Below are 24,569 nucleotides of genomic sequence, written 5' to 3'. Positions count from 1 at the left end.
CGGTGTACGACCCCCTTAAGACGTAGCCTATGGCAACGTACACAGTGATGAAGTCGTTCGCTGGGCTCTCTAGTCAGTGGAAAAACAAACAGGTTCTGAGAAGGTTCGCAAGTTGAACCAACTTTGAACCAGCACCAGTTCCGAACCAGTTCTTTTTTGGTGGAAAAGGGGTATTAGAGACACTGGCTGCATTCAAAACCGTATACTCACCAAGTAGGTACTTAGTTTCAATAAGTACTTACTTAACAAACACTAAAAGAGTAGGTACTTTAAACCTGATCATGTTAGTATGAATGCGATCCGGACATCTGCCATGTTGACGTTACCATGTGACCTACGACGTTATCAAAAAGACGGTCTTGTTGAAAAAACAGCCCATTTATTTTGTGATTGTAGTATAACCAATACATTTAGGGTTGATTTAAGTTCTTATATTTTTAACCCTATAACATGACCCACAGTTTTATACTTAAAGATATTATTTTTTATTACGAAAACCCAAAATCATCACCTCTTGAATACGTTGTTAAATTTTTAATTTTATATGCAAAAATTTTCACCCACAAGCAAAAGTCCTTTTGGGCCCCCAAAATCCTTTATGTTCCCTTTCGAAAGAGAGCTCGCACTGTGTCAGAACGCTATGGGGAACGCCTCCATGAAAACCGGTGTTTGAAACGCTTATCTAATCACGGCAATCCTATTGGCCGGCGACAGCCTATGACATCATCACTAGTGCGACCCGGAAGTATATAAGGGGTGCCTCGCACTAGTGATGATGTCATAGGTTGTCGCCGGCCAATAGGATTGCCGTGATTAGATAAGCGTTTCAGACACCGGTTCATGCGGAGGCGTTCCCCATAGCGTTCTGACGCAGTGGTTCATTCCCTGTTCTCAGTGAACATTGGTTACAGTCGTAACCTGAGATGTTTTCCTCTTTTTCTTGTTGAATTTAACTCTTGTTTCATCCCTGTTTTTATGTATTATGATGAATTATTCAAAGATATTAAACCTTGTCATTGTGCTTTTTTTCCTGTGTATATAATCTCATATTATGATGTACGCAAACCCATGATATTTATGTTTTTGTCATTATGATTGTTCATTGTTAAAGATACGACCATGGTATCTTTCCCTGATCTTGTATGCAACTATAAGTTCTGCAATAAAAAATTATATGAGCGACAGGTGCACTAACACCTCAAAACATCAGTAACTCGACAGCCCTACCTAGAACGGTTTTCCTCAGCATTTGTAATGTCTGCACAAAGGAGACGGGCAGCTGATCGAAGATCTCGCCTTTAGAGAAGACTGTTGATTTTATACTCGAAAAATTTAAGTATCACTCCTTAAAAAATAAGATTACCCCATAATGAATTGCATTGCTAGCCCACCCCAAAACACCCCCCCAAATCACAATAATAATGATAAATAATGACCAATACTTAATTATATTACTTTTTTTTATTATTATTTACTGAAAATTATATATTTTTAGTAAAACAAGCAAATAGTAATTTTGTTTTGTCATATGACATAGATATGCATGAATACACACTAGATAAATGCAGTGAAGACATCAACATTTTCAGTCAAGCAATGAATTAATGCATACATTAATTAAATAATTGTATTTTATTTACTGACAACAATAAGAACCATGAATAAATGAGTAAAATAATGAATAAAAGTAACCATCACAATAAACAAATGCATATACAAGTCAACAACACATGAAGCAAAGCTTTATTCAAACTTATTGTTCTAACAATCATGTAGCTAAAACCACAGGCGATGAACATCCTACTGCCATCTCAATACAGCTGTTCTCATTCTGTGGTTTTATTTTGATGAATCAGCTGACCACTGTGCCCACCTTCGCCTGTCTCTGCCGTGCATCATGTCCCTCATTGCTGCAGTCAGACTGGAATCTGATCATGGATGGGAAAGGGACATCTATCTTTGCCTGAGTGCACCATCTGCCTCATCACAGAGGTGTAAAGTCTAGGGGTCAGAAAGTAAAAAGTCCTGCCAGATATTTATTCCACCCATGAACTCAGCCAGCTGATTTCACTCTCCTGGCTGAAAACTGTGCTAATTAGAAAATCCAGGTGATTGGAACAAAATACTAAGGAGCACTTTTACTTTCTGAACCTGGACTTTACACCTCTGCCTCATCACCTCATTAAGAGAGCCTGTACAGAACCCTGTGAAGCTTGTCTCAACAGCAAACACTCCCGTGAGCGAAGTATAGTAGAGCGAGCCTTTAACATGCTGAAAACACACTGATGATCTATTGTCTTCACGGCAAGAGGTGAGCCGTGCCTGAGGTTGTTGCATGCTGCGCCATGCTTCACAATCTGTGGTAATAAGGGCAGGTGGAGTGATGGAGGGTCTCATCCATGGCACCAGTTCCAGGATATTGCTGTGTCTCCCCATCCTCAGTGCTCACACAAGTCTGCAGACATTTCAGATCCTATTCACAAACATAATACAAAAGCAGTCACCTTAACAGCACAATGTCATTTGATTTCTGTATTAGAAGTAACAAAATTATCTTACTTTATATTTTAGTAAGATTTCTAAAATATCCTTTTTTCCCCCCACAAATGCCGCCATCTTATTTCCTTGCAGGCCCTGTTCCCCTGTTCCACCACAAAATCTCTGCAGCAAATGCACAGAAATCAAGAATCAGAAAAGTGCTGTAATAACTTTGTTTGAAATTACAATAATTAAAATAAACTACAACTTAAGATTTAAATACATTTTGTCATTAATTTTTGTATATTCACTCAAAGCTTTTGATGGCAGCATTCAACGTCATAAGCCACTCTCCACCGGATAAATACACGTGTGTTCATCTGTTCCTGTAACATCCAGACAAGATTCACATTATCTCTGTGATTTATGTGCTCAATAAACACACGTTCATCTGTCCCTGTAACATTCAGACAATATTCATGTTACCTATTCATGTTCATTTATGTGCTCAATACTACATTTACAGTGAGGAAAATAAGTATTTGAACACCCTGCTATTTTGCAAGTTCTCCCACTTGGAAATCATGGAGGGGTCTGAAATTGTCATCGTAGGTGCATGTCCACTGTGAGAGACATAATCAAAAAAAAAAAAATCCAGAAATCACAATATATGATTTTTTAACTATTTATTTGTATGATACAGCTGCAAATAAGTATTGCAGCTGTATGACACTGTATTGCGTCGATATGACACTTTGGGGAACCGCCCCCAGCGTAACGCGTCTGAAGCATGAATGAAACTAGTCCAATCCTATTGGTGTTGCGTGATGACGTACCGTGTGACGGCACACCCGGAAGCTCATAACATCATTACCCGGAAGCGAAAGGACGCCGTCACACAACAGCGTTTGCTTTCGCTCTTCAGCAAGCGCTCTCTGTTGTATGAATTGTCTATTTGGTGTTGTTTGTCTTTATATTGCAAAGATAAAGAGATGGCAAGCGAGCAGTTTCATCAGTGTGTGCACCCCTGCCCTCGCTAAATTACGGGTGGGGACACACACGAGATGTATGTTCACTGTTTGGGAGCGCAGCACGCCCGGGTAGCCCTCGAGGGGTTCGGGTCCCTGCTCAGATCGTGGGGCTCGCAGAGAGAGCTAGCAGACGCGACCGAGACTGCTTCGGCACTTTCTCGGTCCTCGTCTGATAGCTCGGATCCCCTCCTTCCCCGTGCAGAAGCCTGCCTCGCGGCTTCTTCCGCTCGGGTCGAGGATCCCGTCCCGCAGCTGTCTGATTCTGAGGAATTAGATGTGCTCAGCGTCGGGGAAGGGGATTTTAATGAACACCCACCTCATATTGTGCCATCCCTATCTACACCAGTGAAATATGAGGAGCTTGTGGATGTTGTGACGCGTGCGATGGCTAATTTGAATATTAATGGCCACAAGAGAGACTACAAGTGCAGGCTGCAAGTAAGCTTGATGATTGCTTTCTGCTGCACAGATCACAGCCTCCATGCAGGGCTTTACCGTTCTTTCCAGACTTACACAATGAGTTGTGTAAGTCATGGAACAGGCCATTTTCAGCGCGCCTGTCTAATCCCCCGGTGTTAGACTATAGTAACATCGTGGGAGCTAAGGAGAATGGCTATGGGATGATGCCGCATATGGAAGAACCTTTGGCCAGCTGTTTGGCCCCCGAAGCGGCGTCATCTCTTAAAGCCCCGGCGCTACCTTCTAAGCCCTGTTGTATGACATCTGGCTCAGTGGGCAGAGCATATATGGCGGCGGGTCGGGCTGGTGCAAGCCTGCACACCATGGCTATTTTGCAGGCATACCAGGCTGACCTGTTAAGGGACCTCGATGAAGGCAAGGGTCCAACACCAGATGATATTGCTGAACTGCGCAGAGCCACAGATCTATCAAAGAAGGAAGCAAAGAAACAGAGCGCAGCTTTCAGGCAATATATCCCTCGCCGCTTGAGGTCCAGGAAGGCTGCTGCCGGTGGGAAGCCTCAGCCGTCATCAAGCTCCTCATACCGGCAGGGCCAAAAGGAGAGTGTCGCTTCTAGAGCTCCCCTTCAAAGAGCTTGGGACTTTAGATGGCGCTCCCACCTCCTGAGAAGGCGGATTTGAGAACCGTCCTTCAGGCCAGGAAGGTGAAGGGAAAGAGGTCCTAATTGCTGTGGGACCTCTGAGGGCCGCCCCCCACGAGAGAGAGCGATCGAGGTCTCCTCTCTCGTCGGGCCCTCAGGAAACTGGTGTCAGTATCCCGCCGCTAATTGCGCTTCAGGACACATCAGTTTCCAGCGAACGTACGCTGCTCTGTCCACCCTACAGGCTTGTGGCCAGGCAGCGTTTGCGTCCGCACAACGAGAGTAATTTAGATTATTCCCTGCCGGTCCTCCGCTTCGGGGTATCGTCAAGGTCTCTCACAAAACACTCGACACCAGAGGGGCTGGCAAAGCCTGTCCAACATATCGCCATGGGTCCTGCGCACTGTAGAAAAGGGGTACAGACTGCAGTTCCATTTTCGCCCACCGAAGTTCAACGGGGTAGTATGGACTGCAGTGGACCCAGAGCAGGGTCGAATTTTAGAACAGGAAGTTCACTCGCTGCTGGCAAAGGAGGCCATAGAGTATGTTCCTCCACCAGACAGGGAGTCCGGGTTCTACAGCCGGTACTTCATAGTTCCAAAGAAGGATGGAGGATTGCGTCCTATTCGAGATCTAAGGCATCTGAATCGGTCTCTGAGGAGGTTCAGGTTCAAGATGCTCACTGTGGCGAGGGGGGCATGGTTTTGCGAAGTCTGTAGCGGGAGAGAGAGGACGGAGCCGAGCGGTGAGTAAGTAGGTCAAGTGCAGATGATGAACACCTGTGTCTGATTGCAGTAATTGGCGTGGAGAGACCGGATATAAGCCGGCGGGAATGAGAGAGAGAGAGAGAGAGTTAGACTGGGACCTCGTCTGCTGCCTGTCTTCACGAAGAGATCATCACGAGAATCTGGATTGTTTATTTTGTTTTGTGCTGTGCCTGTATGCACGGTGAACGCGCTCTGTGCGCAACCTTTTATTTATTGAACTTTTTCATTAATAAAAACGAGTGTCCCAGTATCGCCGACCCCTGTCTTCTTCCTTCCCTTGCCTACAACATTGAACCACATCACACTCACTATTCCCATTATCGTGAACCAAATCAGGTCCGAGGACTGGTTTGTCATGATAGATCTGAAGGACGCATACTTCCACGTTTCCATCCTTCCCTCTCACAGGAAGTTCCTGAGGTTCGCTTTTGGGGGCAAAGCGTACCAGTATCGGGTTCTTCCATTCGGCCTAGCACTCTCCCCTCGCACATTCACCAAGTGCATGGATGCAGCTCTGGCCCTGCTGAGGCTGCAGGGCATCCGTGTGCTAAACTACATTGACGACTGGCTCATTCTGGCCCAGTCTCGAGATATGGCAGTTCGGCATCGAGATGTCGTCCTTGGCCACATTCAGAGCTTGGGGTTGAGACTCAACACGAAAAAGAGCGTGTTGGCACCAGCCCAGAGAACCACGTTCCTGGGAGTGGTGTGGGACTCGGTGACGATGCAGGCACAGTTGTCTCCTCCACAGATCGAGTCCATCCTGGCCACGGTGACCAGGATAAAGCTAGGCCAAGCCATCACTGTGAAACATTTTCAAAGAGTGTTAGGGCTCATGGCAGCAACATCCACCGTGATACCCTTCGGCCTGCTGCACATGAGGGCACTACAGTGGTGGTTGAAAACCAAGGGGTTTTCTCCGAGGGGAAATCCATTCCGCATGATAAGGGTTACGCGCAGATGCCTTCGTTCCCTATCAATGTGGAGGAAACCTTGGTTTCTGTCCCAAGGGCCTGTGTTGCGAGCGTCATGTTGCCGGAAAGCCATTTCGACAGACGCATCCCTCACGAGCTGGGGCGCGGTCACGGACGGCCACTTTACAAGAGGTCTGTGGCAGGACCAGCATTCTTCCTGGCACATAAACTGTCTAGAGTTGTTGGCGGGCTTCCGGGCTCTAAGGAGCTTCCTCCCAGACCTCAAAGGTCCACGTTCTCATGAGAACAGACAACATGTCAGTGTTGTCCTATTTAAACCACCAGGGGGGTCTGAAATCACGCCCTCTATGCAGACTGGCGCATCAGATACTCCTCTGGTCCCAAGGAAAACTGTTGTCTCTCAGAGCAATGTATGTCCCAGGGGACCAGAACCTAGGAGCAGACATCCTGTTGAGGCAGGGGCTGAGGCCCGGGGAATGGAGGCTCCACCCTGACGTGGTGGAGTTGATATGCGAGAGGTTTGACCCAGTGGAAGTGGATCTGTTGGCGTCTCGAGAGACGTCCCACTGTCCACTGTGGTTCTCCCTCACACATCCAGCCCCGCTGGGGTTGGATGCCATGGTGCAGACGTGGCTAAGGTTACGTCTGTATGCATTTCCCCCGATGCTCTGCTCCCCAGAGTTCTAGAGAGAGTCCGTCACGACGGGGCCAGTCTACTGTAAGTGGCCCCATTGTGGCCGGCCCGAGTATGGTTCTCAGATATAATATCGCTCCTGGACGGCCCTCCATGGGAGATACCCATCAGGAGGGACTTGCTGACACAGGCAGAGGGCTCAATATTCCACCCTCGCCCAGAGCTGTGGAAGCTTTGGGTCTGGCCCCTGACGGGGCACAGTACCTAGAGGCTGGCTTGTTGGCAGGAGTAGTAGAGACCATACTCAGCTCTAGAGCTCCCTCCACGAGGAAACTGCACGGCCTAAAATGGAATGTTTTCACCGTTTGGTGTAGAGAACGTGAAGTGGACCCAGTTAACTGCCCGATGGCTTCAGTGCTGGAGTTTCTCCAAGATCGCTTCTCTGCTGGTCTTTCCCCATCCACACTCCAGGTGTATGTGGCAGCCATTGCGGCTTTCCACGCTCCTCTGAGTGATGGGCCTCTGGTAAGACATCAGCTGGTTGTACGTTTCCTCTGTGAGGCCTGGAGGATGAGACCTGCAACTCGGACCAGAATTCCCACATGGGACCTGGCAGTGGTTCTCGAAGGGTTGGTTGAGGCCCCCTTCGAACCACTGGAGTTGGCTGAGGCTAAGAACCTGTCGCTTAAGGTGGTATTTCTCCTTGTCATTACTTCTCTTAAGAGAGTAGGAGATCTCCAGGCGCTCTCCATATCTCCTCAGTGCCTGGAGTTTGCTCCTGGGAGAGTTAAGGCCATCCAGCACCCTAGACCGGGCTACATCCCGAAGGTGCCGTCTAATTTGGCGAGGTCGACGGTTCTACAGGCGTTTCATCCACCACCTCACGTGACAGCGGAGGAGGGTAGACTTCATCTGCTCTGCCCTGTTAGAGCACTTGACATATATGTTCAGAGATCTTCTCAGTGGAGAAAGGCGGACCAGTTGCTGGTGTGTTTCGGGTCACCCAGGAAGGGGCTTCCCGCATCCAAGCAGACCATTAGACCAGCCTGAACTGGATTGTTCAGGCTATTTCCCTGGCCTATAAGGTGCGCAGTTTGCCTTCACCTTTGGCTGTGAGGGCTCACTCTACTAGAAGCATGGCGTCCTCTAGACCAGGGGTTCCCAAACTTTTTCATTCTAGGACCCACCTAGACAAGTATAATCAATCTCAAGACCCACTTGCACTGGTGCTACCAACTTTCTCAGTTGGTCGCACCTTTTTTTTTTTTTTTTTTTGCTACATGCCATGGGATTAATCAATGCATGCTAATTGTCTTAATCTGCATACCCTAGTTTTGCACTGATGTAAAAAGACTGACAGTGACAAGACCTCATGTTAGCAAAATATTTTAAACTTTTAACTCTTAAAAAAACGATTAAAAAAACATGTATGTTCTTTAATGTTTGATTATAATTTTACCGTCTTCACATAGGGTTGGGAAATGATAAGATTTTATCAATAATAATAATGCCACTGACGATTCTGATTATCGATCCGATTCTTTAACGATTCTCTTATCGATTCTTGATAGGACTGTTGAAAAATGTAGTCATATGCTTTTCCAAAAAAAAAACAAGGGGCTTTATTTATTTTAAAGCTTGAGTAAGCAAACTGTACTTTTTATGTAATTTATGTAATAAATAGAACCTTATTGTAAAGTGTTACTGATTAGTTATACACCGATTCAGACGTCTCCTGAGTTCACTGTTGGAAAGATCAGTCGTTTTAACCATTCTTTAAAATGAATCGTTCAAAGGAGTCATTAGTTCGCAAATTGGACGTGTGCGCGTTGTGTGATTATCCCAGCAGTTAGGACATGGACATCCAACATTTGTGTCAACACAGAAAACATTTCATCACTGGATAGTTTTTTTCGTTTAATTAAAGTGTTGTTTTATGTCAGCTGAATGTCCGGAACGCTTTTCAGAGAAGATAAGGCAACAACTTATTTAGCACAATTCACACCCAGCGGTAATTAAGAGAAAAAAAATCTCTGAATGCTCCACATGGAACTTTGGTCTTCCGACCTTTTACCACCGTGTCGATTTATTTTGATTAATATGTGCGAGGGAGAGAGAGCAAGACAGCGCTTAGTTTGGAAGTCTTGTTTACACTTTCGCCTGGCTCCGAAGAGAGAGAGAGCGCGCGCGAGCGACCGGGTCTCTCTCTCTGCTCGTTCTTTCAGTTAAACATGCACTCTGTCACAAGCGCAGCAGTTCATCTACATTACTCACCGATCAAATAAGACTTTGGCGGGACAAAAATTCACTTTGGCGGGCGCTAAAACTCACTTAAGAGTCGTTTGGTCATTAATCGGACTGGTTTTGTTTCACTCATCGTAACGTAAATTTAGCTGCAGCTAAGTGCCTTTGTGCGACCCACCTTTTTCTCACTGTGTGAACCACAAGTGGGTCGCGACCCACAGTTTGAAAACCACTGCTCTAGACAGTCCCTCCAGGATTTCGCGGGCCTTTTTTGTGATTGTTGCGGCCTAAAATGCCTGGGCCCGTATTCATAAAGATTCTAAGAATCCTCTAAGAAAACTCTTAATTTAGCTTAAAAACTTTTACGTAGGAGTCTTAGCTTAAAAGCGATTCGGGACCGATCTGAGAGCAACTCTGAGTAAGGAAAAGACAAAAACTTTCATCTTAGTAAGGAGGCGGGGTTGACCCCGTTGCTATGTATGACACAATCTTTTGAAGACTGTGATTGGTTGGTTGTCCAAGAAGAAGAAAAAAAAAAAGTGATTTTAAGTATAGGGTCTATTCTAAGCCTTCCCTTTGAAATTACATGCGTAATTTTTCCTATTTGACCGTTCTCACACACACACACACACACATTTTATATGTGTATATAAATCCTTTTTTTTTTTTTTACCATGCTGTTAATTTCCTATAAGGTATTTGATTGGCTTAGAATGATAAAAAAATTTCCACTCTTTCCAATTACACTGATTGCTGGCATGTCTATTTAAGTGGTGGTTTGAATGTTGGTTTTAATGTATCAAACATGGAATTTTCCCAGTTGCCAAATATCGTAATGTAGTGATTACTTTCATTTCTGGCGCTGTGCTGTATCAGAGATGTTAGCGTGTCTCCAATAAGATCAGTCACAAACATGATCCCTGCACGATCTAATCTATAGCGTCTTATTAACTCACTGTTATTCATTGTCTGCAACACATTTCTTCTCCCTCTTCGTCTTTCTGTCATTTTCTCCTCTGCTAAAGAAACTCTTAAGCCTCTTAAAAGTCCTCGTCCGTGCTCCTAACAATTTTGAGCTTAAGACCTCTTTTAAGGGTTAAGATGCTTTCTGAATTACTTTTTTCTTTACTAGGATTTTTTCTTTAATTTTAAGAGTAAACGCCCACATTTCTAAGAATTTTCTTAGAATTTTGTCACTAGGAGCTACTCTTTGCATTAAGATTCTTTATGAATACGGGCCCTGATGTTGCGGCCACTTTTCTAAAAAGTTGCGATGAAAGTTGCGATGTTCTTCGGCATTTTTTTTTTTTTTTTTCACTTTTATTTTTAATTTTGATTTACAGTATGAACAATTAAAGCAAAACCAATATTAAAAGAAGGGAGGAAAAGGAATTATACATAAATACATTGCAGATGTATGCTACATAGCATAGACAGCTTTATACTTATACAGATTTATATGGCCCTGGGGCCGTCACAATATCCACGTAAATGTTTAAATATCAATCATCATATACCTGCATACCTAAAATTATATGTATGCAAAAACCCCCCTATAAAAAAATAAAAATAAATAAGCAAATAAATAAATAAAAGGAGAGGAAAAAAAAAAAAAAAAAAAACTGAACAACAAAGCCAAACTTGTGAGGTTAACCATTCTAATAGCCCTTACTGTTTACTTAATTGAGGATGTCTTTACATTCTTTATATATCAACCACTTTTCCCAGTCCCTTTTAAAAGCACTTTTTTTCATCTTTAAAATATATGTAAGTTCTTCCATAACCATGATTTCTTCAATAATTCCAAACCATTGTTTACACTTCAAAGTAGTATCTTTAAGCCAGTTTCTAGTTATAGTTTTTTTGCAAGCCGCAAGAAGGATCTTACATAAGTATTGATCACTTTTAGGGACTATGCCTTTAATATTTCCCATAAGTAGAAACATAGAGGTTCTAGGTATTTTAAATCCAAACACTTCCGACATAACTACCTGCACATCGTCCCAAAAAGACTGAGTTTTCTCACAGTTCCAAAAAATATGTGTGTGATCCGCTTCTAACTGTCCACACTGCCTCCAGCAAGTTTGTTGTCCGGAGACGTGTTTGTTTCTGATCTTAGGTGTTATAAAGAAGCGGATAAGGCACTTCCAGCAAAACTCCCTCCATATTTGTGAACTGGTAGTAGTTTGTTGTATTGACCACAAGTCATACCAATCCGTTTCCGGTATTTCAATCTTTAGTTCTTTATCCCATTTCAATTTTATATATAATGTAGAGAAGGGGCCGCTACTCATCAACACTTCATACAAGAAAGAAATTATTCTGGGTAGTGTATGCTCATAGGCGTCCATCATCATTTTAGTAAGGGGATGGATATCATTTACTTTAACTTTCCTTTTTTTGTTGTAGTAATCCCTTAACTGGAGGTATCTAAATAAGTCCTGATTTCTTATTCCAAAGTTTTCCTTTAAGTCCTGAAAACTTCTAATTTCACCCTCTGCAATTAAACAGCACAATGCTGTTATTCCCCTATCCCTCCACTGTTTAAATATTGAGTCATCCCTTCCTGACTTAAATTCCTCATCATGAGTAATCCACCTAAGTATTCCAATTTCTTTCTCCAATTTGAATTGTTTAACAACAGAATGCCATACCTTCAATGAGAATGTTGTTATTGGGTCCAGTTTGTCCTTAATATATCCATGGATTTTTCTCTCCCCTATAAGTGACTGAACTTGAAGATCTTGTATACGTGTTTCTATGTCTTTCCACTTGGCTATGTAACTAGAAGTGCACCAATATACGATAGGACGCAACTGTGCTGCACAGTAATAATTTTTAAGACTTGGAAGAGCCATGCCACCTTTCTCTTTAGGTAATTGGAGTGTTGAATAACGCACTCTGGGTCTTTTACCCCCCCATATATACCTGGATATTATTTTGTCCCATTCAAAGAATTGCTTTGGTGGGATTTCCACTGGGAGGGATTGAAACAAATACAGCAGGCGCGGTAAGACATTCATTTTTATTCCTTTTATCCTATCACTGAAGCTCATGGGATACGTGGACCACCTCTCAATGTCACTCTTTATATTATTAGTAATTAGATCGTAATTGGCCCTATACAATTTTGTTAAGTCTTTAGTTATATTTATACCTAGGTATTTTATGCATTTTGCGTTCCAATTTATGTCATAGTTTTGTTTGAGTTGCGTGTTTGGTTTACAATTAAGCATAAGAATTTGGGTTTTTGTTACATTTAATTTATATCCAGCATATTCATTAAATTGCTCTAATACTTGCATAAGGTTTGTGAAATGTTTTTTGGGTTCAGCTAAATAGATCATAACATCATCTGCAAAAAGACAAATTTTATGTTCCATGCCGTTAATTTCAACCCCTGGAATCAACAAGTGCTGTCTGATTAATTGAGCCAGTGGCTCTATATAGATGGCAAATAGAGAGGGACTAAGACAGCAACCCTGTCTAGTTCCTCTTTCCAGGAGGAATCTCTCTGATAGAGACCCATTTACTCTTACTCTAGCTGTCGGGTTTTGATATAATGATTTGATGCACTGGACAGATTTGTCATTAAAACCAAACTTTTCTAATGCTAAGTAAAGAAATTCCCAGTTGACCCTGTCGAAGGCCTTCTCGGCATCAAGACTGATTAGGCCTACAGGTAATTTATTTCGGTGAGCCCTATCTATTATATGGAGAGTTCTTCTTATATTGTCGTATGTTTGTCGACCTTTAACAAAACCTGTTTGGTCTTCATCTATCAAGTCTGGTAAGAACAATTGTATTCTGGATGCCAAGATAGAACTAAAAACTTTATAGTCTGTATTAAGAAGTGATATAGGTCTATAGTTTTGACAATGTTCTCTGTCTTTTTTCTCCTTGGGGATAACAGAAATGATAGCCTCTTTCCACGATGGAGGAGTTTTCCCTTCTTTTATGACCCAATTGAACGTGTCCCTTAGTAATGGCATCAGTTCTTTGTAGTAAGTTCTATACCACTCTGAAGGGAAACCATCGCTCCCTGGTGATTTGCCTGATTTTAATTTGCCCATGACCTGTTGTAATTCCTCAGTGGTTATTTCTGCAGTTAGACTTTTATTTTGTACTTCACCAATAGAGGGCATATCTAATGTATTAAGGAATTCTTGTGTTTTTGTTCCATTCATACCAGAGGTCTGTTTGTATAATTCTTCATAATACTTCTTAAATATATTTCTAATATCTGCTGGTTCGCATTTAATTTGATTCGTTTTGGGGTCTCGTACTTTGGAGATCAAATTATCAGTTTGTTGCTTTCGCATTCGTCTTGCTAATAATTCAAGTGCTCTTGGTCCTGATTCATAGTAAGTTTGTTTCACAAATCTAGCCTTTTTCTCCACATCTAACTGCAACAAGCTGTTAATTTCCTTTCTCAATTCTCCCATTTGAGCCACCACCTCTTTATTTGATTTATGTTTATGTTTAAGCTCCAATTGTTTTAATTCTGAAATAAGTTTCTCATAATGCGCTATCCTTTCTTTTTTTAAAGTGCTTGTAATAGCTATTAATTTTCCTCGAATCACTGCTTTTAGTGCATCCCATAGTATAGAGGGGTCTACTTCTCCATTGTTATTTTCCTCTAAGTATCTTTTTATTTCTATTCGGACTTGCTCAACTACTGATTTATTATTTAATATTCCTACATTTAATCTCCACAGCGTGTTCCTTTTTTCCTCTCCTAGAGAGATCTTCAGATAAATAGCACTATGGTCCGATACGTCAGCTACCCCAATACGACAATTCTGTATTCGGTGTCTGTTTTCTTCTTGTAAAAGAAAATAGTCTATTAGAATACACAGAATGCGAGGCAGAGTAGTGACTATAATCCTTCTCTAATGGGTGTAATTCCCTCCAGACATCAATTAGGCCCATTTCTGTACATATGTGATTCATGAATTTTGTTATATGTTTTTTGTTTCTTTTATTGCTTGTAGTATCCAGGTCATGGTTAAGCACTATGTTTAGGTCCCCTGCACATATACCAACCCCCTCCGTCTCCTCCGCTATGATATCAAATAATACTTTGAAATATTGTTTATTGCTTTCCGGTGGGGCATAAACATTTATCAAGGTTACCACGTTATTATTAATTGTTCCTTTAACAATAACATATCTCCCTTCTTTATCCTTTACTTCTTTGTGACACTCAAAATTAACACCTTTTGGAATCAAGATAATGACCCCCCTCTTACGATGGTTTGGACATGAACTAAAAAATATATTTTTAAAACCAAATTTTTTCAGTTTTTCATGTTCCTCATTCGATAAATGTGTCTCTTGCAGAAAATAAATATGTTTATTTTCCTTTTTCAATTTGGCTATAACTTCAGCTCTTTTGGCTGGGTTCCCTAGTCCATTAACATTCAAAGACATTATCTCAATGTCTCTCTCCTGCATTCAACTATCTCTACATCAATCATTGTATAATGATAACCCCACTGGCAAACATTTGAACAAGTACAAACTACTAAACAACTTTTACATAAACCAAAACATATTAGATTAACTGAAAGGATATCAACTGACCTCCAGATGGGAATGTTTACCCAGAACTTAGGGTTTTGAGTCACTGTCTCCATAGAGAGGAAAAGCCTCAGCTGAACTGAGGGCCCCCTTCTAGATATGAGATGCAGTCTGTAAAATGTTTTTGCACCCATACTAGATATGATTTCTTCATTGTCCATGTCTCCCCTAAGTCAATGCATGTACACAAACGCCTCTCACTGTATTATTGAATTGTTTTAAATTACGGTCATCGCACAATATTGTTTCCCCTTATGAATTAGTCCCTTGTTCACGTCGTCATATAGAGGGTTTCTTACAAATTCACCGGGTTCGTCCGCCGAAAATCCTCCAGCCGTTTCCGTGCCCTTCTGCTTGCCTCCGCTCTCCGCTCTCTGCCGACCCGTTGCCATGCTGAACTTTTCCGTGCCTCGAGTCGTTCCAGTAACGTTATTGGGCCGGCTGCATCTTCGGGATCCGTCACTTTATATCCTCTATCACGCAGGTCTTTCTCCACTTCTCCCGCTTCATTGTATGTTTTTACTCCATTATCCCAGTGAGCTCTCATCTTTGTAAAAGGAGTCTGAAATCGAATCCCCGCTTCTTTCAAAATTTTCTTGGCTTTAACATACGACTTGCGTTGCTGCACCACAGCCGAGGTGTAATCATGGTCGAAGAAAATCCTCCGCTCTCCAAGTGTGATTATTTTCTTTTCCCAGGCTCTTCTCAGGACTTTCTCCTTCGTATTGTACTGTAGGAAATTCACCACGATAGCCCTCGGTGGTTGATCTGTTTTAGGTTTCGGCGCCAGAGCCCTGTGCGCCCGCTGGATTTGACAGTCGGTTTCAATGTCAAGTTTACTCCGGATAATTTCTTCGACGAACTGAGTAACAGACCCCTTCTCTGTCTCTTCTGGCACTCCGAAAATCCGCAGGTTATTTCTTCTGGACCGCGACTCGAGGTCCGCCAATTTTTCCGTCATCTTTTTATGTTCTTGTATGAAATCGTGTAGTAGACTATCAGTCTCGGTGCTCCAGCACTCCATTTCTTCAACACGCGACAAGGTGGCCTCAGCTTTTGCATTTTGTTCCTTTATTTCTTGTGTTGTTGCCACGATTTTTTTATTTATGTCCTCTTTAAACTCCTCTAGCTCGCGTTTCATCTGGGTTTTGAGTTCATCTTTAAAGGTCCCGAGCTCCGCTTTCAGCTCGTTGCGAAATTCCTGTATCTGCTTGCTTATAGCATTTAAACCCACGCGCAGAGCGTCAGAAGTTTCTCGGTCGCCATTTTCTTCTTTTTCTTGCATGCTGTCTGTCTCTGTTCGTTTGGGGTCTTTACCTTGCTTTTCGAGGTTTCTTTTAGCTTTAGATTTGTTACCTCCGCTCATCTCTCAGCACACGAAAATTCTCAACAAATATATATCGAGTTTAGCTGACTTTGAAACTGACTTAAGGGAGCTCACAGCTTAACCTGCCATCGTGCTTCACTGCCCAACCGGAAGTCCCTTCGGCATTTGTTTTTAGGTTAAAACAGCAAAGGTAGATAGATTTTTACTTAAAGGGATACTTCACCTCTGTAAAGATGAATGTGTATTTAAAATGGGTCATTTATGTAGTAGAAATGTGAAATTATTTTAGAAGTTGGTGCCTTCTAGACTGAGAAAAGCCAGAAAATGTATTTGTGGCTTATGTGGATGAAAGACAACAACTCCCAGAATGCACTTGCTTCGCTGCTCTACGAGGCCACTCCCAAGCCACGCCCTACTACCAGTAAGAGAGCGCAGTTGAAAACAACAAGGCTATCTACTAGTGAGTCTCTGTGACGAGTCTGCACGGGATTTCGAGATCGCCAAAAATGTCCAGGATTCGGCTTTTGCGTTCTACAGTCGCCATTCATTATGTTTACTGTGGCGAGCAGGACGAGGCTGAGGGCCGTGGGAGAACGATGAGTGGGAATTTTCTTAGCAATGTTAAAACGCACATCAACCGATCACTTGTTTAGCGTTCATGTAAACACTACATTCAGATTCACCAATCGGAATGAATTCAGTTAGATTGAAACAAAGGTGTGCATGTAAACAATGAATGGCGACTGCAGAAAACAAAAGCCAAATCCCGGACATTTTGAACGATCTCGACGGCCGGACATGTCCGGGAAAAAGAGGATTTGCTAACCCCTACTAATCTTTCTCCACAGAATAAGAACCTGTTAGCTTAGCTTCCAAAAAAAGATGGCTGACACTATGTGTACATTCTGTGAGTGAGATCCCACGGTCTATGGGCGGGTTGAAAACATGCGGATCTAGCACCTTCTACTGGCTGTAGTCTCTCGCCTCTGGCCAAAAAATCCTCAGATGACGCAAAATGACGATTTTTGCACCATCGAAGGATTTTTTACAGACAAAAAATACATAAATCTCTCGTCTCAGGGGGATATGAGGGAGGGAAGCACGATAATTTGAAAATACTACAGGTTTTCTACTGCTACAAAGCTTAATCCTTAATCCTGAAGTATCCCTTTAAAGTGCTCATATTATACTTTTTGGCTTTTTCCCTTTCCTTTATTGTGTTATCTTTTTTTATGCATGTTATAGGTTTACAAAGTGAAAAAGCCCAAAGTCCACCCCAAAGGGACTTACCATGTCCCACAGAAAACACTGTTCACCATCTGATCTATTGTAGTCCAGCCTTTACTTCAGAGACAAATTTATGTGCTCACTTTGTAACACACGTTATAATAATGCTCGCCTATAGCTGCAAAACATAATGGTGTATGTAACTTTGAAATGTGTTTTACCTATTTTGATACCAATGTGAATCAGCAAAAATGGAAATGTCACTTTTTTAGAATATTCAAATTTTAAAGATAATTTATAAAATCCACAAAAGTTTACGGGTGTTTATTTTAAAGTTGCCAAACAATGTGTTTTATTCTTGTTTTGCATATTCACATTTTTATAAATGCCACCTCTGATGCAGATTCTGTTTTCGCTGCAGTGGGGAAAAATATTTTTGTTGATACTAGTCAATTTGATTGGTAAAAGCCATGTAGTGAATTAAAATGTATAGAATTTGACATGAAAGATGACAGTTAGGGGGAAATTACCTTTATAAATGTTTTTAAAAAATGCAATGAGAATCAATTTAAGATTATTGGTTCAGAATAAATGACTTTTACAACACAAAAATTGAGATTATTGGTTCAGAATAAATTACTTTTACAACACAAAAATTGAGATTATTGGTTCAGAATAAATTACTTTTACAACACAAAAATGTAACACTTTACTGAAGTAGTTAGTTATTGCACCACCACAGGATTTTATAAGGGTAGAGATTTTATTATAATATTAGATCAATGTAGCTTACATGAGTGAGTCACCAGCTGAGGAGAGCGAGTCGCTCGCTGTGTGAGGACTGAGGAGAGTGAGCCGCTGCGTGAGGAAAGTGGACGACGCTTTGCTGGAGACCGCGATGATTGGTCAAAGTTGCAGAAAAGTTGCGGTGATTGGGCAAAATTGCAAGACACACTGAATTCACGGGGATTTGTTGAAGTTGCGTTAATAGTTGCGATCGCAACATCGCGAAATCCTGGAGGGACTGTATAGAGCCCTCCTTTCAGGGGTACCAATTCATGAGATTTGTGATGCGGCTGCACACATTCATAAGATTTTACAGTCTGGACCTCCCATCGACACCTGGTGCATGAGTGCTCTTGTCCTAGTTGTGCCTGAGACAGCTTCACAATGGGATAGGCAGGTGTCGTTGTGGCATAGTGGGTACTCGTTCCCCAAAGTGTCATATCGACGCAGTTCGAGTTCCCTCGAAAGGGAACGTCTGGGGTTACGACTGTAACCCTTGTTCCCTGAGAAAGGGAACAAGAACTGCATCCCTCCGCCACTCCTCCTCCTGCCTGGGAGCTACTTGCTTCATCGCGAAGCTAACGCTGTTGTGTTATGGCGTCCTTTTGTAGCTTCCGGGTGTGCCGTCACACTCTACGTCATCATGCAACACCAAAAGGATTGGACTAGTTTCATTCATGCTTCAGACTCGTTACGCTGGGGGCGGTTCCCCAAAGTGTCATGTCGACGCAGTTCTTGTTCCCTTTCTCAGGGAACAAGGGTTACAGTCGTAACCCAAGACGTTTTCTCCTACTATGTAGTAGGTAAGTAGGCATATTTAATTAGGCTTTAATTTGTGTTGTTTTTATTGGAATGTAAACATTACAAAATGCCAGATAACATCAATTAAGTTAAATGTACGTCGCATTATTTTATAACATTGGCCGTTATGATGTCATTAGACATGATTATTGCAATTTATCATATTAGTTTGCAAATTGTGCTCCTTTACACTATACAACCTCTACGTTAGGCTTATTTATGTCCTGATAATTATGTGAGATATTGAAAGCTGTTCTCATGATAATCGCAGGAATCAACGTCAACAGCGTCGTCTGATATCCCTCAGGACTACGTGATAAATACACCTCACAACACCTGAGTTCAGCTGGCAAACTAATTCGTGAGGCATAGCTATCTGATTTATCAAAACGATTCCATGTACACCTGGTCACATAAATGTATTTTTGCGAAACGGATTTAAATTCTATCTTCAATTCTCGCGCTATATGCAGATTTAATGGAGTGCAAGTCACCGAAAGCAACAGATATGAGCTGCATTTTATAGATCATCAGCTAAAATTTCAAAATCAAAGACCGCAATAAGAGAGAGCAGTAAGCCTGGTTAGATAATTTCGTTTCTTTACTTTTAATGATGAAGATTGTGTGTTAAGCGTCTGCGACTTACTTTCACTTTGATTTGCGATGGTTTGCACGTTGGCTTGATGCAGTTGCTCATCTGCGGTGATGCGTGTTCCAGCCATAGACTGTAAAAAAATAGGTTCCAGCGCGTCGTCATATCTGGATATAACATATAACCTATAACACGCTCTCACACGTGTTTTTTTTTTTTTTAGCATTTTTGGGAGGAGTACAATTTACATATGTGGTTTCAACAACCATATGCATTTACACTTGTCCAGTTTCATCTGGAATGCGTCTCAGATCTCCTCCTGAAGTGGTTTGAGGGATCGGATTCAAATCCGTCTCAAATGCGTTTCGGAGGGCATTTAAACCTGGACTTTTCACGATCGGATAGCTATCCGATCTGAGAAAACGCATAAAGTGGCCAGGTGTAAACAGCCCCCATGACAAAAACATACGCACGAAAGCCGAAAACAAACGCTGGTTGGCCTCTCACGTCCAAATTTGACGAAGTGGTGGGGGAAGTGACGTATGCCGTAAAGCAGTTGAATTTTGTAGTTCTTTTTGTGCTCTGGTTACTACCCGAACCCCGAAGTTACATAGTGCCAGTAAAAGCGATACATACCCTGTCAGGCTATGGCAGACGTGTCATTCAACCTATTGTAAGTCGATGTACCATCACAAGGATCTTGGAAATATATTATGAAGGTTGAAAAGTTACATAGTGTTGCTTTAATATGTTGTAGTCTTTACACTGTTAATATATTCGGGATGAGGAGGAGGGAGGGTTGAGCTAGCGAGCAAAATTACTTTGAACGTCAACAAGAAGTGACGTCACCCAACATCGCTTAGAGCACCTTTAATGTTTAAAGCACTTAATTTATGACATTTCGATTGATCTAATCTAAAGTGAGAACTATATACTCAGAGTATTAGTAGACTGTCTGCTTAATATGCTAACTCTTTATTGTAATGGTCCCCAACAGACATTATACAAACTTAAGTTATAAGTAACTTTGCAAGGACATGTCAACTTCTAACCCTAACCCTACTAGTCTACTAATACTCCATTAACACTCTAATGAGGCTACGTCTACATTAATCAATTTGAAAACGGCGTTTTTGTTTATAAACGCTTTCCATCCACACTAGTGTTTTCAGGCGTTTTTGGACGTTTCAGTGTGGATGAGAAACGTTTGAAAAACGGCTGAAAACGCTAAATTCACCTTACTGCGCATGCGTAAACCCCACAAAAGATCACTGATATGATTCAGATGGAAAATTAAATAATTAAGTTATAGCGCAATTCTTCTAACAGATAATTTTATTTAGTAAAATATATCACCATTCACTGATGCGGTTTAGGTTTGGTCTAAAACACAACTGCTCTCATGTATTGCTGCAGGACATGTGTGAGTAAATTCTGTCATCTTTGCAGGACTGTGATATGAAGAGTGTGCAATGTAGAATATTTTTAGCAGCAATGTGAAAGTGAATAGCACATAACAGGCACAATACTGGTAAAAACATGAATATCTATTGGTACAAAATGCATCACATGACTAAATTTACATCATTGTTTTTAAACACCACCGGTTTCACAGTCCACACTACAACACGAAATACTTGGTTTTAATAAATAGAACATTACATAGTGTAAAAATACAAAATAGAATTGTATTTGGGCTTTCTTTTTATGTAATGTTTATTTAACCAGGAAAATCAAGTGTAACAGGGACAAAGATTTACATTTGGTATATGTGGCAGTATGCTATCAAAAGCTTAATACAATGCCAATTATGGCACTAAATAGTCAGACTACGCCATCCCGGAAATTGGCCGGGGACCCAGAGGTACATCAAGTGCAAAGCACACAGATACGTAGTGGCTGAGTCAGATATCAGACAATGAAAAAGCGTTTCACAATTTATTCCTAAAAACATACAAGAAAATATACAAACATTAAAATGAATACATCAACCATAGAACATATTACACACACAATTTTACCACTTCAGAATTGGGGGATTTGTCTTGCCTATCCAATAAACACAGCAACTACTTGTGCTCTCTCACCACACAACACCAAACCACCCGCTGTGAACACCGTAAACCGATAGCCGAACCACCACCATACACAGAGGACTCTGGCTAGTACTGGCACCCCGATTCTGAATGGAAAAGAAAACAATGAGACACAAGCAAACACACATACACATTTCACATAATGGTCTGTCGATTAAACACCGTTTGTCACACAATGATGGCAACTGCTCACTAGCTGATGCTCATTAACTGTTGTCAGCACAGCGTCATCCTATAAAGTGTAATCCCAGATTACATTACAAAAGAACATTCAAAACACACACAAAAAAAAGACAACAGTAACACTTTACAATACGGGTGCACTAATATGCATTCATTCATGCTTAACTAATGCACAGATAATAATGTGTTAGTGTATGACTGTTGTGAAGCATCAGAGTCAGAGAGATCCATTTGCATCTTAATTTATTGAGCAGAGTAGTCAAACAGGCAAGGGTCAGAACCAGCAGATACAGCAGTGAAGACAGGGCTAAATTGTAGTGCAATACCAGGCAGAAGATCAGGGCAGGCAGCAAACAGTCAGAATCAGAGAACAAAGCAGAGGTAACGTAGGCAGGCAGCAGACAGGGAGAAATCCAAAACAGGTAGGGTCACAAAACAATCATGCAGTCACAAGAATAAACGCTCCGAAATGTTCACAATAGCAAAACAAGACTTCGCTCAGAGTGTTGTGTGAGTGTGGCTTAAATGAGTGTTTGAACATGAGGTGCAGGTGTGTGTAATCAGTGCAGTGCAGGTGTATGGTGTAATCAGTCCAGGGAGATGCATGATGGGAAATGTAGTGAAAAAGTCAATATTCAGGCGAGGGTGCCCTCTGATGGCTGGAGAGGGAGGTTACAGAGTCTGTGATTGTGACAATGACTCATGACGAACTAAACCATTAATTAATGATTACTGCATCAGTAACTAATAAAGATTCTAAATGATTAATAGATTAAGTAATATATGAATTGTTATTAATTAAATGTGTCATAATGTATTAATTCCTAAATAACATATTTTATTAACTAATAGTGTAAATTAATGTGTTAATTACCACAATGGATTGAAGTCATGTACTTCAACTTCGAATTGTCTGCTTTAATTAATCATTAGCTGGGTCATTCCAGAATTGGAGGACAATTTAGGCATCCATAATTTAGAAAAATTGGCCCTTTATTTTACTATTTTTTATTATGTACATGTATTATGTACACTATTTATAACACTTTTTTTTTGTGCTCGGTGCAACCCTGTTACTCAGGAACCTGAAAAAAAGTATATTTATTGATTTTATTTAAATATAATTTCCTGCTATTAAGTAAAGAAAGTCACAATCACTCTATTCTATTTCATTTCAGATATCACTTGATTTAAATTCATTTCAGTAACTTTTGAGTTCCATCTTTGCCAAGTTTTAAACTGTGACATGTTTCATTTGACTGATTTCAGTATATATTTTCAAGTATTTGCTCAAATGCATAATGCATATAATCCTTCAAACTACGATAAGGACAATAGCTCAAGCCCCTATATGAGCTAAAAAAGTCATTTATGATTATTTTAATAAAAATTATATGGTAACAGGGTTGCGCTAAGTTACAGGGGTTGGAAAGATACATTACTTGTAGATTTAATATTTAGATTTAGATTTAATATTTAGATTTAGATTTAGATTTAGATTTAGGTTTAGATTTAGATTTAATATTTAGATTTGAGAAAAATTTGCAAAATGTGAGGAAAGTGGGCTAAATGATTAAAATATATCAGCTTTAAAATTGTATCTGAATTTTTACATCTGGCACCCCATAGCCTCACATTAATAACATGAAATGTATGCTAAATTATAATAAAAATTATATTAATTATTTAGTTGAACTATTGATAATAGATTGTCCCTTATGAGTGGATTGAAGGAGATTCAACCCTGTTACTCTAATTATGGTAACAGGGTTGCAAATTAATGCTAATGTTAGCTTTTTGAATAGAAGCTAGCTGTTTAGCTAGCTCTTACTGTCATCTTTAGGACAAACTTACTTATGTAAAAAACAAACAAAAAACGAAACATAACTTTATTGCAACATTTCTATTATTTGAAATATTTCTATCATTTAAATTTTTTTTTTTAACAATTAAACAAAATCATACAAAAAAAGGGACATTTAAAATGTATTTTAACAGTTGTATTTAACATTCAATTTGGTCATCCACCTAGAAGGTTGGACAAGAGAAAAATGGCACTTAAGTGGGTACTAGAGACTTTTTTTTATTTTCAATAATATATTGTCTATTTATATTTAGTTTCAGGACGAGTGTTTTTTAGACAGTGACTGCATTTTTTGTATATTGTACATAGATTATTTGAAATTTCATAGGTGGGATGACCCATAGGCATAATGACCCAGCTAATGATTTGCAAATGTACCATTATGTTATGACTTTACTTGTTGAGGCACATTTGAAGCTGTCAAATGGTGTCGCTATTGGACACTTAATAGTGATTATTGCTGCTCTGAGGTTTCTTATAGGCTACTGTTGACTGTTTTATCGTGTTTTTTTGTTGTTTTGTTTTTGGTTTTTTGAAGAAGTATATCTTGCCTCGGAGAAAACAACATGGGAATAGCGACAATTGTGCATAGAAATTACTAGGGCTTGAATTACAACCTGTGGGCAGTTTTTCTACATCCTTTTTTACATCCATGTCATTTTACACTTGGAATGCTGCACAGCGGGTCATCTTAAAAGTGCCGTCGGAGCTACCAACCCATAAGAAAGTTTACCATGATAAACTATAGTACATATCATGGTATACCATAGTAGTACCATGGAAACTTTTTAACCACAAATTCTGCCACGCATTGCGTCATTACGTAACGCGTCACCTCATCTATCTAAGTTGTCTGTGTACTCCGATTCAAAAAGGTAGGGAAGGGCGAAAAATGTCATCTCATTTTCTCCTCCAACTTCAAAATTGTCCGACATCTTTGTTTTAATTTATTATTATTTTT

The 24,569-nt window shown here is 40.7% G+C and overlaps 2 long non-coding RNA genes across 3 annotated transcripts; both read right to left on the bottom strand.

Annotated features, from left to right (window-relative positions):
• Positions 1–1,613: 1,613 nt before the first annotated feature.
• Positions 1,614–22,756, bottom strand: LOC309495830. 2 transcript variants are annotated; one of them, XR_014204834.1, is made up of 4 exons: positions 21,515–22,756; positions 2,762–2,864; positions 2,560–2,661; positions 1,614–2,473 (listed from the first exon to the last, which is right to left on the bottom strand). It is a non-coding gene; the product is annotated as an uncharacterized lncRNA (long non-coding RNA). The 2 variants fall into 2 exon arrangements; XR_014204833.1 differs by having other exon boundaries at positions 2,560–2,864.
• LOC309495834 lies at positions 3,867–6,421 on the bottom strand. Its single transcript, XR_014204838.1, has 2 exons — positions 5,646–6,421; positions 3,867–5,247 (listed from the first exon to the last, which is right to left on the bottom strand). It is a non-coding gene; the product is annotated as an uncharacterized lncRNA (long non-coding RNA).
• Positions 22,757–24,569: the final 1,813 nt, after the last annotated feature.

This window comes from Leuciscus leuciscus (assembly GCF_965113295.1).
Source record: "Leuciscus leuciscus genome assembly, chromosome: 3".
Classification (NCBI taxonomy): Eukaryota; Metazoa; Chordata; class Actinopteri; order Cypriniformes; family Leuciscidae; genus Leuciscus; species Leuciscus leuciscus.
The sequence above is the reverse complement of the archived record's forward strand: the minus strand, read 5'-3'. Positions and strand labels throughout refer to the sequence as shown.